This window comes from Oryctolagus cuniculus, chromosome 1 (genome assembly GCF_051225735.1).
Source record: "Oryctolagus cuniculus isolate XC-2025 breed Fujian yellow rabbit chromosome 1, ASM5122573v1, whole genome shotgun sequence".
NCBI lineage: Eukaryota > Metazoa > Chordata > Mammalia > Lagomorpha > Leporidae > Oryctolagus > Oryctolagus cuniculus.
In genome coordinates, this window is record NC_142867.1 from 28,561,675 (window position 1) to 28,578,730 (window position 17,056).

The window sequence follows — 17,056 nt, forward strand, 5'->3', positions numbered from 1 at the left end:
AACTTCAGTACTTAACATACTAGTAGTGAGTCAAAGATTAATTGGGAGGAGAACAACGCAACTATAGGATCAAGAACCTGCCCTTTTGTTATACAGGCAGAGAGGAAGTAGGAGTTCCTAGGACACTGCTCTCAATGCATTAACTTTTACAATTTTTGTGATGAAATAAATTGACCTCGCTGTGTAGCAAATAGTTTAAGAAGTTTATGTGCTACAGCCTCAAAATCAGATTCATGTGCTGGGTCAGATGTTGTGGTATAGCAAGTTAAGCTGCTGCTTGGAATGCCCACATCCCATATACTAGTGGTAGCTCGTTTCGGCTCCTATGTTCCTGATCCAGCTTCCTGCTGATTTAACTAGGAGGCAACAAGTGATGGCCCAAGCCATTGGGTTTCTGCTTCTCATGTAGGAGAGACACAGATGGAGTTCCTGGTTCTTGGCTTTGCCTTGGCTCAGTCTTGGTTGTTGTAAACATTTTGGGAGTGATCTATCAAATTGAGGTTTGATCTCTCTCTCTCTCCTCCTCCTCCTCCTCCTCCCTCCCTCCCTCCCTCCCACCCTCCCTCCCTCCTTTTTCCCTCCTTCCCTCCCTCCCTCACTCTCCCACTCTGCTTTTCAACTAGATGAAAATAATAGACATTTAAAAACCTATGGTCTGCTAACCTATTCAAAAAAAGGTTCCACTATTTCCACATAGATGGAAAATAGGAAGCAGCAAAACAAAAGTTTAATTTCACAAAAACATTTTGGGAGTCACTATTTGATGGTCAGCTGCAAGAACTCAAACTCTACTTGGTTTTACTCAAGGGGGATTAAAGTAGATATTATTTACTTTAGCAGCCTCAAGGAGGGAGTATATATCAGCATTCTAATAGACATACTTCAAAACTACAGAGATTAGCATGGTGAATACTCAAACTGACAGGAGCTCTAAAGACTGAACTCTTTATTAGCAGCAACTATATAGACTGCCAGTAAACCTTAGAATGGTAGAGATAACAAGAACAGAAGAAAGTAAAGTCATAGCATTTTTAAAGGTACTTAAAAATGACATAATAAACTAAACGCTGTGATATGCAAGCCTTGATGTACATCTCCAGAACCTAGAAAAGCATGTAACATCAAATGGCATTTAACAAGTGACTGAATAAAATACTCTAAACTCTTAATGTCAAACAATATTTTGTTGGCTGGCGCTGAGGCTCAATAGGCTAATCCTCCCCCTGTGGCGCCGGCACACTGGGTTCTAGTCCCGGCTAGGGTGCCAGGTTCTGTCCTGTTTGCTCCTCTTCCAGTCCAGCTCTCTGCTGTGGCCCGGGAAGGCAGTGGAGGATGGCCAAAGTGCTTGGGTCCTGCACCAGCATGGGAGACCAGGAGAAGCACCTGGATCCTGCTTTGGATTGGTGCATCGCTGGCCGTAGTGGCCATTTAGGGGGTGAACCAACAGAAGGAAGGCCTTTCTCTCTGTCTGTCACTCTCACTGTCTAACTCTGCCTGTCAAAAAAAATAAAGAAAAATTTTGTTATTGATGTCCACAACTATTTCCTTTAATAAGACTGTGGCAATAATGTTACTTCTATACAAATATCAGTGCTTCCTGATATGTCAGTTACTGGAAGGGTCTCTGCTTTATGTTAGGATAGCTCAGAAAACACATCAAATGCATGTGCTTCAATCAAAACAAGAAAATACAAAGATAACTGAAACTCCACCCAGATTTACAACTACAAATTTCAATGTCTTCAACTATGTTTTTGTCCTGCTTTTTATATGTTTGTTTATTTTGATAGTTGTTTTACTTTGTGTGCTAGGCCCCACTTTTTAGAGCGCATTTTAGTTTCCATTAAAATCACTACATTTCCTGCTAAAATTTATGAAAAAATTCTTTTTAAACACAAAAATGTGCATAAGTTATGGGATTGACCCCTCATTACCTAAAGAGCTATTCTCAGGCAAGTAATTTCTCCAAACTCATGTGACATTTCTTGGCATTCCCTTTACAGGAACAGAAATAGATTTCTAATGTAATCATTGAAAAAATTTTTCATCAGAGTCATCAGAAATTCATAGGAGTCTTCTACTACACTAGGTGATTGTGAAAATGCTGGGATGGCTCATTCCCAGAACACTGGGAATCTTGCTGAATCTCCTGATTAAGGTTGGATCTTATGTTATGTGCTCCCAATATGTCCCATACATCTTTGCAGAACTTTTGTTAGTGGCAACTAATTACTTATTTGATTTTTGCCAACTAAGCATTATACTAAATGTTTTACAAAAGTTACTCGTGGCCATCATTGTAATATAGCAGGCTAGGGTGCCACCTGTAATGCCAGCATCACATATGGGTGCTGGTTCAAGTTCTGGATGACCTACTTCCAATCCCGCTTCCTGCTATTCTACCTGGGAAAGCAGTGGAGGATGGCCCAAGTACTTGGGCCCCTGCACCCAAGGGCTAGACCTGAAAGAAGCTCCTGACTCCCGGTTCCTGGCTCCTGGCTTTGGCCTGGCCCAGCGCCTGCCATTGCAGCCATTTGGGGAGTGAACTCTCCCTCTGTCTCTCCCTCTCTCTCTGTTAACTCTGACTTTCAAATAAATAAAAAAAAATTTTGCTTAAAGTGATCTATACAACTTTGCAAGCTCCATATTTTCATTGTCAATATTATAGAAATAAAAATATGTCTTATACCTGCAATATAATTTATTCAGGATTACATATTTTGTAACTGACAACACCATGAATCTGGAGATTAAAAATTTAGCTGATGTCACAGATTAACTGGCATTTTCTGTATTGTAATGTCTCTAAACGATTCTACACTTGTGTTTGTCTCTTTTTTTAATGATCTATAACTTAGTATGCAATTCCTTATTCATTTTCATGAAATTGTACCTTTGCATCTGAAAGATTAATAAAGGTAGAAACTCTAATTTGTAATGTGGTGGAAAAATCTACTCAAATATACACACTCTTTATTAGGCATTTTCATTCCTGTATTAGTGACTTACTGAAAGTAAGGTGGCTGAGAACCTCGTGGCTTCTGAAGCAAGTGTCTGTCTCAGATAATACCGTGGCATTCATGTGGACCTTTCAGCCTGGGGGTCTTTTTAGCCACTTAGAAGTTCCTGCATGCAGCTTCCCTCTGCTTTGCATCCACACGGACCTCAGGATGAAGGCCGAGGACAAGAATTGACAAGATGGCATTATAGCAACAGGATGACCTGAGTCATGGGGAAAAATAGATAGTTTAAAAAGAGAAAGGAGATAGAGCCATGGGAAATTCACAATGGGAAACCTAGGAGGCCAACAGAGACTGGGCAGATCCACACTGAAGGAGCAAATAAGAAAGGGAAGCAGTGGAGGTGCAGTGGAGATGCAGAACGGGGAGGTTGGTGCCAACCCCCTGTGGACCAGGTTAGATGGGAAATTGTAGGTCCATGAAGCTGCAGATAGCAGTGGGAGGTTGAGCTTGGCAAACTGTGTTTGAGTTCCATGGATGAAAAAGAGAAAGTATGGAGGGACAAACAGTGAGGTCATGCCCATCTACATTTCCCCCCTCCCCTCAAGAAGACCTACAACTGACTGGGGGAAGCCATACTGATTGTTTGCATTTTTGAACATAAGGAGGGGGCTACTGCCTCATGTGCACATGCCCATTAATTACAGGGCCCACCTCACCACACCCTCCACCTAGGAACAAGGATCACAACATTTCAGAGTAATTTCTTCCCCACTACACAAGCTGAATAACAAGAAGAAATCCTGAATATCAAAAACTCAAGCTCATTCCATGTACCAGTGAGAAGTGAGCCAGGCCCCAGTAGTCAGGGCTCAGTGCACCAGAGCTCGTACTCGCTCCCACCAGGATTGAGAAATGAGTTGCACTAAAGGAGGTGGGGCTGCATAATTCTATTTGTAATGGAAAGACACATAGCAGCTATTACCAGAGGGAAACCTCACCACAAGCACAAAGGCACAAATTAAAGAGAAAAGCAACTAGACAAAAAAAGAAAAAAATACACAAAAGCTGAAAAACAAAGAAAAAATCTAAAAAAAATAAGGAAAATACTATGAGCCCCTAAGGAACACTATAACTCTTCAATAATAGAAGGTAAAGATGAAAAGATTGAGGAAATGCCAGAAATGGAATTCAGAAAATTAATCGTCAGATTGCTTAGAAGCAATCAGAAGCAAATGCACAATCTAAATGAAAAGTGCTCCCAAAGCAAACTGTTGAAATCCTTACTTAAGGTATACTAAGCTGATCTTCTGTATATTAAGATAATCGAAAATGAATCTTGATGTGAATGGAAGGGGAGAGGGTGTGAGAAAGGGGAGGGTTGTGGGTGGGAGGGACGGTATGGGGGGGGGAAGCCATTGTAACCCATGAGTCGTACTTTGGAAATTTATATTCATTAAATAAAAGATAAAAAAAAAGAAAAAAAAAAGAAAAGTGCTCCCAAGAAACTGAGATATTAAAGAGAAGTCAGAATGAAATATTATAAATGAAGAATATGAAAGATCAAACAAAAATTCAGTGGAAAGTCTTAAAAGCAGAATAGGTGAGACAGAAGAAAGAATATCAGAACTAGAAGACAAAGTTCTAGAAATACTACACTCAGACCAAATAAAAGAAGAATAAGAAAACTGAAAAAACACAGTTGGAGATTTACAAGATTCTATCAAATGATCCAACATACAGATCTTAGGAATTCTGGAAAATATGGAAAGAGAGAAAGGATTTGAATGCCTTCTTAATGAAATAATAATAGAAGACTTCCCCAATTTGGGAAAAGAAAGAGACATCCAAGTACAGGAAATACACAGAACTCCCAAAAGACATGACCAGAAAAGATCTTCACCACAACACATTGTAGTAAAACTCTCCACAGTAAAACATAAAGAAAAGATCTTAAAATGTGCACAAGATAAATGCCAAATCACATTCAGAGGAAATCCAATTAGACTCACAGCAGACTGCTCATCAGAAACTCTACAGGCAAGAAGAGAATGGTGAAATATATTTCAGGACCTAAGAGAAAAAAGAATTGTCAACACAGAATACTATAACCTGCAAAGCACTCATTTATGAATGAAGGAGAAATAAAAATCTTCTACAACAAACAGAAATTGAAATAATTTGTAACTACCTGCCCAGCCCTACAAAAGATTCTCAAGGATGTGCTATACAAAGAAACACAGAAACAGGAACATCACTACGAAATCAGATGAACACAGAAAATGACCCAGGAAAAGTACAAATGAAACCAAAATACAAAATCAGGACTACTTATGGAAACATGACAGCACTGTGTCTGTATTTAACAATAGTCACCTGGAATGTAAATAGTCTCAACTCTGCAGTTAAAAGACACAGACTGGCTGAATGTATTAAAAAAGAAAACCCATCTATTTGCTGCTTACCAGAAACATTTTACCAACAAAGATGCACACAGACTGAAAGTGAAAGGATGCAGAAAGACAATTCATGATAACAGAAACCAAAAAAGAGCTGGTGTGGTCATCATAATATCAGGCAAAAGATTTTACACAAAAATTATTAAAACAGAAGAAGAAGGACACTATATAATGATTAAAAATGATGTGACTATCATAAATATATACATATCTAATTACGAAGCACATGGCTATTTAAAAGAAATGTTAATGGATTTTTTTTAAACTTTTATTTAGTAAATATAATTTTCCAAAGTACAGTTTATGGATTACAATGGCTTTTCCCCCTGATAACTTCCCTCCCACCAGCACCGCCCCATCTTCCACTCCCTCTCCCATTCCATTCACATCAAGATTCATTCAATTATCTTTATATACAGAAGATCGATTCAGTGTATATTAAGTAAAGATTTTATCAGTTTGTACCCACACAGAAACATAAAGTGTAAAATACTGTTTAAGTACTAGTTATAGCATTAATTCACATTGGACAACACATAAAGGACAGAGATCCCACGTGAGAAGTAAGTACACAGTGACTCCTGTTGTTGACTTAACAATTTGACACTCCTGTTTATGGCGTCAGAAATCTCCCTAGGCTCTAGTCATGAGCTGCCAAGGCTATGGAAGCCTTTTGAGTTTGCCGACTTCAATCTTATTCCGACAGGGTCATAGTCAAAGTGGAAGTTCTCTTCTCCCTTCAGAGAAAGGTACCTCCTTTTTTGATAGCCTCATTCTTTCCACTGGGATCTCACTCGCAGAGATCTTTCATTTAGGTTTTTTTTTTTTTTTTCAGAGTGTCTTGTCTTTCCATGCCTAAAATACTCTCATGGGCTCTTCAGCCATATCCAAATGCCTTAAGGGCTGATTCTGAGGCCAGAGTGCTGTTTAGGACATCCGCCATTCTATGAGTCTGCTGTATATCCTGCTTCCCATGTTGGATTGTTCTCTCCCTTTGTGATTCTATCAGTTAGTATTAGCAGACACTAGTCTTGTTTGTGTGATCCCTTTGACTCTTAGACCTATCAGTGTGATCAATTGTGAACTGAAGTTGATCACTTGGACTAGTGAGATGGCATTGGTACTTGCCACCTTGATGGGATTGTATTGGAATCCCCAGGCACATTTCTAACTCCACCATTTTGGGCAAGTCCGATTGAGCATATCCCAAATTGTACATCTTGGATTTAAAAGGAGATAGGGACTCAAATATAATAGTTATGGAGGACTTCAATATCTCACTTTCAGTAATGGACAGATCAACCAGACAGAAAATCAGAAGGAACCACAGTTAATTGACACCATAGACCAAATAAACCTAGCAGATATATACAGAGCCTTCCACCATACAGCCACAGAATACACATTTTTCTGACCAGTACATGGGACTTTCTCTAGGATTGATCACATGCTAGGTCATAAAGCAAGTCTCAGCAAATTAAAAAAAAACTGAAATCTTACTATGTATCTTCTTAGAGGGCAATACAATGAAGCTGGAAATCAGTAACTCAGGAATCACCAGTATATACACAAACATATTAAGTCTAAATAACATGCTACTGAATGAATAGTTGCCCATAGAAGAAATTAAAAGAGAAATCAAAAAAATTCTTGACACAAATGAAGACAACAATACAACATACCAAAACTTATGGGATACAGCAAAAGCAGTGTTAAGAGGAAAGTTTATAGCAATTGATGCCTACATCAAGAAGTTGGAAAGCCAACAAATGTATGAACTGTCAATACACCTCAAGGATCTAGAAAAACAATAGTGATCCAAACGTAAAACTAATAGCAGAAAAGAAATAATTAAAATTATAGAAGAAATCAACAAAATTCAAGCAAAAAAGCAATACAAAAGATCAGTAAAACAAAGACTGGATTTTGATAAAATAAACAAAATTGACACACCATTGGCCCAACTAATCAAAAAAGGAAAAAGAAGACCCAAATAAATAAAATTAGAGATGAAAAAGGAAATGTAACAACAGACACCACAGAAATAAAATGAATCATCAGAAATTACTGCAAAGAGCTTTAAGCCAACAAACTGGGGAACTTAGAAGAAATGGACAGATTCCTAGAAACGTAAAGTCTACTTAAATTGAGCCACAAAGACATGGAGAACATAAATAGATTCAAAAGCAAGACGGAAATTGAATCTGTAATAAAGACCCTCCCCATAAAGAAAAGCCCAGGACCAGATGGCTTCACTGCTGATTTCCACCAGACATTTAAAGAAGAATTAACTCCAGTTCTTCTTAAGTTTTTCAAAACAATTGAAAAGAAGGATGTACTTTTCTCTGAATGGAGCAGAGAACTTCCACTTTGCTGATGGCCTTGTCTAAATACTGACAGAGATTGTGTACTCAAAAGTCTTCCATAGCCTTGGCAGATCATGTCAAGAGCCTCTGGAGATCACTGACATTATATACAGGAATCTTAATTGTTAAATTAACAACAGCAGTCACTGTGTATTTAGTCCCCATGCTGGACCTCTGTCTTAAATTTGAGTTGTACTACAAGAATTAACTGTAAAAGTGGTTCTCAAACAGTTTTTTTTTAAATTCTGTATATGTGTGTGAGTGCAAATTATTAAAATTTTAACTTAGTATAGAGTTGGACTTCTGTGTATAAAGTTAATTAAAAAATAATCATAATGGAGAATGGGATGGGAGAGAGATTAAGGGATGGAATGGGAGTGGGGATGGAAAAGTGGGTATGGGGGGAAAACCACTATATTCCTAAAGTTGTACTTAGGAAATTTGGACTTATTAAATAAAAGGTTTCTTTGGAAAAAATTAAAGCACTCACAAGTTTATTGTAAAGTTTACCTTATGTAACATTTGCAAAATATTTAATTTAAGTCGTGGTCAGCAAAACCTACATAGTCATTTGGCACTTTTTCCAAAGTTCTACAAAACTGATGTACATGTTAATATTTGGCTGTCCACACTCCTGTTTCATGTAGGAACAGCACCACTCCTTTCCAATGTGGGTTTTGATGGTATTTTCCATTTAAGTGACTCAGTTTAATGGTAACAGTGGTGGTGAAGAAACCAGGACTCAGCCAACCATGGAAGCAGAGAAGCATCAGGGGGATACACTATAGTCAAGCAGGATGAAAGTCCTCCCCAAAATTGACATAGGAAGAGAGGGAGAGCAAAGCTTGTTTTTGACAGTAGTATCTAAACTGAAAGTGTTGTTGGCCTAGAGTTCCAGAACTGTTTTTACTCAAACATATGCAGAAATGAATAAAGATATCATACAGAGGAAAAGGAAGTAGAAACATATAGAAAATGAGCCCCAATAGCATTGCTTCAACACAAAAATTTAGATTTCCTATGGCTGGATACATTCTTGTACTTTCTTTATATGGAAGTAAACAAGTCTAGTACCTGCTAATACTAACCGATAGAATAAATAAAGGGGAGAGTGATCCAACATGGGAAGCAAGATACTCAGCAGACTCATAGAATGGCAGATGTCCTAAACAGCACTCTGGCCTCAGAATCAGCCCTAAAGGCATTCGGATCTGGCTGAAAAGCCCATGAGAGTATTTCAGGCATGGAAAGCCAAGACACTCTGGCAAAAAAAAAAAAAAAAAAAAAAAAAAAAAAAAAAAACACCTAAATGAAAGATCTCTGCGAGTGAGATCCCAGTGGAAAGAACAGGTCATAAAAGAAGGAGGTACCTTTCTCTGAAGGGAGAAGAGAACCTCCACTTTGACTATGACCTTGTCTAAACAAGATAAGAGTTGGAGAACTCAAGGGGCTTCCATAGCCTTGGAAACTCATGACTGGTGCAAAGGGAGATTACTGATGCCATAAACAGGAGTGTCAATTTGTAAAGTCAACAACAGGAGTCACTGTGCACTTACTCCTCATGTAGGATCTCTGTCCTTAATGTGCTGTACATTGAGGCTTAATGCTATAACGAGTACTCAAACAATATATTTCACTTTGTGTTTCTATGGGGGTGCAAACTGTTGAAATCTTTACTTAATGTATACTGAACTGATCTTCTGTTAAAAAAAAAAAAAGAAGAAATTAGCAATTCCCAACTTGACTGTCACTGGGATTAAACATGACAATATGTCTGATCTGATTTCATCATCATTTAAAAAATCATCTATTATTTTTCACTTTATGTTTCTGTGTGGGAGCAAACTGTTGAAATCTTTACTTAATGTATGCTAAACTGATCTTCTGTATATAAAGAGAATTGAAAATGAATCCTCATATGAATGGAAGGGGAGAGGGAATGGGAAAGGGGAGGTTTGCGGGTGGGAGGGAAGCTATGGGGGGGGGAGCCATTGTAATCCATAAACTGTACTTTGGAAATTTATATTTACCAAATAAAAGTTAAAAAAAAAGGAAGTTAATTTTCTTTGGAGCTTAATTCAGTTGATTTTCTTACACCTTAAAGAAAATATCTCTGATTAATACCAACCAAATTAAAATGGAGCAATGGGAGAGAAGAGATATTATTATCATATAGCTATTATATTATTGAACATAATTTCTCAAAGTATATTCTAAGATGTTAGTTATCTTCTCCCCCTCCCAAAAAAAAAGAAGTCCTATGGTCAAATAGGTTGGGGTTGGGGTTAAATCTATTTGTGCTTAAATACACACACATTATTAATCTTAAAAGGTAACAGATTTATTTATTGTGAAAACTCAAAAAGATGTAAAATGTTAATGTAATTTGTTCCTAAACTACTTATTGCAGTTTTACTTGCTGTAATCTCATGCTACATTTAAATATTTAAACCAGTGAAATATGAGAGAAAAAGTAATTACGATTTCTATGAAAGCTAAGTTAACTTTTTAAAGAAAATGATAAAAATACATGTTAAAATATAGGCATAGAAATACAAATGTAAAATGTGAGAAAAAATCAAAGATCTACACAGATTAGTTCTGGAAATATTTTACAGTTCTTACTCTGTATTAAAGCACTTGAATGAATAAATGCAAACTGTGGAGTTTGCTATACAAATGTGATAAGGTTCTGGCTTTTAACACTAAAACTGGTAAATCAATGTGCAGCTATATGAAAGCACATGTTCCACTTTTTGTAATTACTTTTTGTAATTGTTCATAAAAATACACACACACAAACCAGTTTCCTTTCCATTAAGATGTACACGCTTACGAGCTTAAAATTAATTTTGTCATTTCTATATTTATAAATGTAGATGCTATTTTTTAAAAATATCAGGAATAAAGAAGACATAAAATCACCTCCCATCCTACAATTGACCAATAAGAATTTAACAAAATTTTATACTCAATTTTGTGTGTGTATATAAATGAGGGACTTCAAAGATTTCATTAAAAATACATATAAAAATTCATAGGTTTCAAATTTTTTCACCAACATCAATTTGTACTTTAATTCCATTGTCCATGGAGCTTTTGAAGTACCTTCATATATATAAAATATACACTGAGAGAATAATATACAAGGTTACTATTTCTAAAAACAGTATTGAATCTAGACTCACATTCTCCATATTTACAAAGAAAACAATGGGAACTGTTTCAGTTACATTACATAAGTAGCAAAAATATGGGTTCTCAATTATACAAAAATTTAGTTGCTAAATTTAAAATAATATTTCTTCGCAACAATAGGTACTAGTAAAATATCTGAATACAATTTAATTAAAACCCATGATATTAAGGTTGCAATAATTACTTTTAACTGCACATTACAAGTTTAATCAAGCTGAACTGTAACAATTGACTCAGCTATTACAGATGAGGAGGCATTTCATCTTCCTTCAAATTTTAATTGCACTGAAATTTCAAACTGTCATTGTTTTTAACACATTCACATACATTATCATCTATAATCATTATTTTAAATTTCTTTAATGTAAACTAAGTGGTCATTACTAGTCTTCTTTGCATGCATTCAGTCCTAAATTCTTTATTTTTAATTTATCCCTTGGTGGATTGCATTTGATCAGAATGCTTTTTCCTTCACAGAAAAAGGTCTGGGTCTTTAATTGCTGTACTCTCATCTATCTGATAATATGTGTCTCTTAGTTTTATTTAAATAAAGGCAAACTGGCTTAATGTAAATTATATGTAATATTTTATTTTACTCAAAAATCATATGCATTGTCCTAGAGTTTTCTGATATTTTATTATGTTTGTAGAAGAAAATTCAGTTTAATATGTCCTATTTTTATTTTTCTTTTGACAAGCAGAATTAGACAGTGAGAGAGAGAGCAGAGAGAAAGGTCTTCCTTCCATTGGTTCACCCCCAAAATGGCCGCTACGGCCAGCGCACTGCGCCAATCTGAAGCCAGGAGCCAGGTGCTTCCTCCTGGTCTCCCATGCAAGTGCAGGGCCCAAGCACTTGGGCCATCCTCCACTGCGCTCCCAGGCCACAGCAGAAAGCTGCACTGGAAGAGGAGCAACTGGGACAGAATCCGGCGCCCCAACAAGGACTAGAACCCCGGGTGCTGGCACCGCAGGTGGAGGAATAGCCTAGTGAGCCACGGTGCCGGCCAATATGTCCTGTTTTGTTCATGGAGATCAAAACTGCCAAAATATGTCTTGGTTTTGATCTTTCACTTTTATGTCCATGTCACTCAACAATAGACTATGTATCCTTTTAACATGGAAGAACGCTTCATTTCAAGAATATAGCTGTGTTATTTTTAAAAAAAATATATTTATTTATTCTGGAATGCAGCAGGGGAAGAGACATATATATGTACATATACATATATATTACATATATGTACATATACATATATACACATATATATTATATATATGTATGGAGAGAGAGAGAGAGAGAGAAACCTTTTATCTGCTTTTCACAAACTAGGTCTGGGTCAGGTTGGAGACAGGAACCAGGAACTCAGTCTGAGTCTCCTATGTGGGTGGCAGGAAATCAAGCACTTGGCCATAACCTGTCGCCTCTCCAAATGTGCATTAAAAGGAAGCCTGAAGAGAAAGTGGATCCAGAACTTGAAATCAAGCATTCTGATAGGGAAGAGGGTATCCTGAAGGGCAACTTAAATATTGTGCCAAACACCTGTCCCTATACAATTCTTAGACAGAAGTTCTGTTCCCTTATTTTAAGGCACCTGTTCAGATGCATTTAAATTTTTATTTGAAAGACAGAGTTACAGAGTTAATTAGAGACAGAGAGAGGTAGAGACATAGAGAGAGAGAGGTCTCTCTCTCTATGTTCACTGGTTCAGTCCACAAATGGCCTCAACAGCAGGAGCTAAGCTGATAGGAGCCAGGACTTTCTTTCAGGTTTCCAATGTGGGTACAGGATGAACCAAGGAGTCGGGCCATCCTCTGCTGCTCTCCCTGGCACACTAGCAGGAAGCTGGATTGGAAGTAGAGCAACAGGGACTTGAACCAGCACCCATATTGAATGTTGGCACTGCAGCTGGGGCTTTAACCTGCTGCCCCATGGTGTCAGTCCCCAGATATATTCTGAAAAGGCTGATATAATTTCTCTTTCTTATTTGTGATAATATCATAAATGACATTCCACTTCTAACTCTTTTCTAGATACCTTCTTTAAGAGTTGAGATAATCTCACAACAATGACTTGGTTGAACATTGCAACATTTTTTGTACAACTAAAAATAAAAACATGCTGTCAAATATTATAATTATTGGGTAATATTTACCATTACATGCATTCTAAGAAAAAAACGTGAAAATTTAAAAAGAAATTTGGATTTTAGAATTGATGAACTGTTTCATAACAAAATAAATCCAACAAGGTTTAGTAGAAAGACTCGATTACTTCACTGAAGTAATGGAGGTAGTTACTGGTCGAAGCATAAGCCCTCTCCCCCATATCTGCAAATTCCTTTCCTTATTTTCATCCACCAAAACAACTTTCTCCATTTTAAAGCATAAGAATATAATGGGTAGAGCTAGAAACCCAATCTCACAAAAACAAAAATGTTCAGCTATCTTCAAATAAAAATGTCTGCCTTATATATTGACTCCTGATATTGGATCCTAAAATACAGATTGTCTCTGTTCTGTATATTGATCAGAAGATTTATGATCTGGTAAGTTTCTCCCATTCATTAGGAGATAACACACTGAACTAATGGCCTATTGATTCAATTGTATGTTCAGCATTTAGAAAGGCTTATTACACTGCAATTGCACCTTAGTTATCCAGTGTTTCACCCTAATGATTGATGAAAACGCTATGACCTTTTGAATGGTGAATTCTCTTTGGCCATTTTTAGATCATTATTGGATAATCTGAAAATGATTGAGTTTAAAATGAATATGAATAAATTCTTTCCAGAAGATTATTTTTCTTTTGTATTGAAAGATGAAAAGCTTAACATGGTTCCAATAGAATCACTGAATCTTAATGAAATTCACATGGAATGAAATTATAGATGGTATTGAGTGAAATTTATTATCAAAGAATGCCTTTGAATATGATTTTAGCATCAAAAAAATAGCATTAGGTGGCCGATGCCATGGCATAGTGAGTAAAGCCACCGCCTGCAATGCTGGTATTCCATATGGGTGCCAGTTCGAGCCCTGGATGCTCCACTTCCAATCCAGCTCTCTGATATGACCTGGTAAAGCAATGGAAGATGGCCCAAGTGCTTGGGCTCCTGCACCCATTGAGAGACCAGGAAGAAGTTCCTGGCTCCTGGCTTAGAATCAGCCCTGATCTGGCCATTGCAGCCATTTGGAGAGTGAATCAGTGCATGGAAGACCTATATTTCTCTCTGCCTCTGCCTCTGCCTTTGTGACTCCACCTTTCAAATAAATAAATAGATCTGTTTCTAAAAGAAGCATTAGAATTGAAGATACCATATCCCAGCTAAACCAAAAATACCAATATGAGATCTGACTCTTTGGTTAACTTCCCTGAGGCTCAGTCCCATGACCACTCCTGTATGTAAAATAGCTAGGAAGATACAGCATCTAGCTGAGTAGATATAAATATTCATAAGATGGAAGTGATGATGCTGTTACTAAAAGGAAGGTAAGAAGACTGTATATTGAATTACAGGCAACAGTGTCTGCCACAGGAAGTTATTTAAAAAGACCTCATAGTTAAATACAAATAAAACTAAAATGTAAATAAAGATATAATGCCTGATTGGCAAACACTTTTTTTTGAGAATGTTTTATATCTCATGGACTTACTTTTACCTTCCAGGTAGAAAGCAATATCTCATTGTTTGTCATTTATTCTTTATTTTTCACCACTTCAGAATCATAATATTCTTGCTGAAAGAGGAAGTTTAGTGAAATATTTGAGTCAACCAGAATTGTTGCAATACTTTCATCCAAACAACTTACAATGCAATTAGCGATACAGGTGAGGGGATTTAAAAGGCAGGTTGGTGTTTCTCCTTCCCCATTAAAATAGAGTCATTTTGTTGAAGTGAGATGATTGTCTCTAAGATATTGTTCTTTCATCAAATTTCCCCATTTAACCCACTTCTAAGTTCTCGTAGGGTTTGAGTAAAGAGTATGATAATTGAATTGCTTTAGCTAATGATATCCCCTGATGAGGAGGCAAGAAGCAGAGCAAAGTTTTGAACAGCTGAAGGTATAATTTGGCCTGGCATGAACCTCCTTTCTTGCAAGAAATGGAAGAGGGAAAAACAGAAAACAAAACATAATAAATAACTTCTTGAACTAATGTGCTTTAAAGATTAAAAAAAAAAAAACTCCCTGATGGCAAATTTTCTCAGCATTTATGCCTCCACAGTATGTGGTGTAAGCTTTGATATTTTGAAATTTTGAACAAGTTTTGCATGGTATCTGAACAAAGGATTTGGGAGAAGTCAACTCTTCAACTAAAAATTTCCTAATAGATAGCCTCTCCATTGGAAAAAACTCTTTGAAACCCAATGTGGAAACATACTTTTGACACACAAATTCATCCCTGAATGCAGCTGTTTCGTTAGTCAAAATAAAGTTGCTGTTGTTTTTAAGAATGAATTTATGGGGGCCATCACTGTGGTGTAGCAAGTAAAACTGCCTCCTGCAGTGCCTGCATCCCATATGGGCACAGGTTCGAATCCTGGCTGCTCCACTTCCAATCCAGCTTTCTGCTCTGGCCTGGAAAAGCTGTAGAAGATGGCCCAAGTCCTTGGGTTCCTGTACCTATGTGGGAGACCCAGAAGAAGCTCCTGGCTCCTGGCTTTGGATTGGCACAGCTCCAGCTGTTGAGACCATTTGGAGAGTGAACCAGCGGATGGAAGACTTGTCTCTCTCTGCCTTTGCCTCTGCCTCTCTATAACTCTTCCTTTCAAATAAATAAATAAATCTTTTTAAAAAGGAGTAAATTTATAGCTCTGGACAACTGGAGAAATTGGCATGCCCTATCCTGCAGAATAATTTAAAAATCAAACAGCCTAGAACAAAAGAAGAACATAATTTTTGTGTTCTAAAAATTAACCAGGGGTGGGCATTTGTCCTAGTGACTACTTGACTACATCTTATAACTGAATGCCTGGGTTTGATATGTGTGGCTCCTAACAGCAGCTTCCTACTAAAGTGGACCCTAAGAGGCAGTGATAATGATTCAGTTATTGGTATCCTGCTAGCCATAGAGGATACCTGTATTGAGTTTCTGCTTCCTGCTTTGGCTTCAGCCCATCCCAGGCTGTCACAAGCATTTGGAGAATGAAGCAGCAGATGAGAGGTGTTTCTGTCTAGCTCTTGCTGTGTGTGTGTCTACGTGTGCATGTGTGTGTCTCTCCACTCCCCTGCCTCTCAAATAAACATATTCCAAAAGTAATTATGAAATTAAAAATAAACAAGGAAGGCAAAGTAAGTTAGTGGATGAATAAGACACTGTGGTCATGTCTTGCCACAGAGATGCCAATTGAAACAGTTATTCATGCGCCTGGTCATCTGCCCAAGTAAGCCAGGTGAGAGATCACTACGCCTGTTTTCAGTATACCTGAAGAAGGCAGGAAGGAATCACTCTGTCATTCCTTACCCAGTTCCAAGGGGCACAGCATGAACATAAATGTCTTTAAATCAGAAGACAGAAAAGAAACAATGTCCAGACCTTAGTCTTGAAACCCAACACCATGCCTATTATAGTGAAACCTACCTCAGACATTACTCCACAGCCTCTGCCTCATATCAGTACCTGTGGACTGAATCTTTGGCTGAAGGAACAACTTCACCACTCCTCTCATACCTCCAGCAAGACAGTGGAGCAAGACTCCACCTGCTGAGGAATAAACTTAGGGCTTTGGCTTGAAGCTCAGTGCCAAACTTGCTGCAGTGAGACTAGCACCAAACAAAGTTCATAGGCTTCTACCCCCATGGCCAGTTCTTGCACATCCAGCCTCTAGAGTTGCCCTAGCAATAGGCAGAGATTTGCACCACAGTGGAACAGTTTTCTTTCTGCCTGTAAACTGCCAGTATTGTGTAAGTCTGGGTACACTCTGAGATTGCAGAGTCCAGTAACTGTGGGACTTAGGTGCAGCCAAGCTTCGGGTCAGCCTATACAGCCAAAGTACTACCTCTACCACCTCTCCTCCAACCTCAGATATACAATAAGGAGTCATAATACAACTACACGAAATAGGATAGG